Source organism: Elephantulus edwardii, unplaced genomic scaffold, assembly GCF_000299155.1.
Source record: "Elephantulus edwardii isolate Elephantulus edwardi_28Jun2011 unplaced genomic scaffold, EleEdw1.0 scaffold00192, whole genome shotgun sequence".
NCBI classification, from domain to species: Eukaryota; Metazoa; Chordata; class Mammalia; order Macroscelidea; family Macroscelididae; genus Elephantulus; species Elephantulus edwardii.
Window position 1 is genome coordinate 2048049 of NW_006399942.1, and position 1518 is coordinate 2049566.

Here is a 1518-nt window from a genome sequence, read left to right on the forward strand (position 1 = left end):
CAAAGACGACTGGAACAGTACATCAGCAGAGAACTGCCAGAAGTCCAGGCTGGGTTTAGAAGGGGTCGTGGTACTAGGGATATTGTAGCTGATGTTAGATGGATCTTAGCTAAAAGCAGAGAATACCGTAAGAATGTCTATCTGTGTTTCATTGATTATGCAAAGGCATTTGACTGCGTGGATCATAACAAACTGTGGCTGACTCTGAGAAGAATGGGAATCCCAGAACATTTAATCATTCTAATGTGAAACCTGTACTTGGACCAAGAGGCAGTCGTCAGAACAGAGCAGGGCAACACTGCATGGTTCAAAATTGGGAAGCGTGTACACCAGGGATGTGTCATATCGCCATACGTTTTCTTTTTTTTCTAATTTTTTTTTTTACCTTTTCAACCTGTATGCAGAGCACATTATCCGAGAAGCTGGGCTCTATGAGGAGAAGCATGGCGTTAGGATTGGTGGACCATCTATCAACAATCTGAATTATGCAGATGACACAACCCTGCTTGCTGAAACTGAGGAGGACCTCATGCACTTACTGCAGAGGGTCAAGGACTACAGCCTTCAGTATGGACTGAGGCTCAATGTCAAGAAGACAAAGATTCTCACCACTGGACCAATCGGTAGCATCAGGATGGATGGCGAAGAGATTGAGATTGTTCACAGCTTCAGTTTTCTCGGCTCCACGGTCAACACTCTTGGCACCAGCAGCCAGGAAATCAAAAAACGAATTGCGAAGGGAAAGTCTGCTGTTAGGGACCCCTCTAAAGTACTCAAGAGCAACGGTGTCTCTCTGGAGACTAAGGTCTGCCTGATACAGGCCATGGTTTTTGCAATCGCTTGTTATGCATCAGAGAGTTGGACAATGACTAGGGAGGATAGAAGGAGAATTGACGCCTTTGAGCTGTGGTGCTGGAGAAGAGTATTGAATGTACCATGGACTGCCAAGAAAACAAACAGATTCATCCTAGAGAGGGTTAAACCAGGCTACTCCTTGGAGGCAAAGATTCTGGGGCTTCGTCTGACATACTTTGGACATGTTGTAAGGAGAGACAGGTCTTTAAAGAGGGACATCATGCTGGGTAGAGTGGAGGGACAGCGCAGGAGGGGAAGACCCTCTATGAGGTGGATTGATTCAGTGACTGGGGTAATCGGGATGGGTGTGTCAGAGGCAATGCGATTGGAACAGGTTAGAGCATGGTTTAGGGCTGTTGTACATAGGGTCGCTATGAGTCACAAATGACTCGACGGCACATAACAACAACAACAAGGCAAATTAACTAGTTTTTCAGGCTAGAGAAAATTGATATGTCACTTTGGCTAATTCTTAATTTATTAATGTCACCCTATCAATTCCCGAGCTAAGGAAAGAAACCGCTTTTTAAAAGTTACAGAATAATATTTCTTATTAATATAAATGCACAAATTCTTAGCAAAAATCTAGCTAATAGAACTCACAAGCTTATATAATAAATAATACAGCAAATCAAGTGAGATGCATATAAATGATGTAAGGAT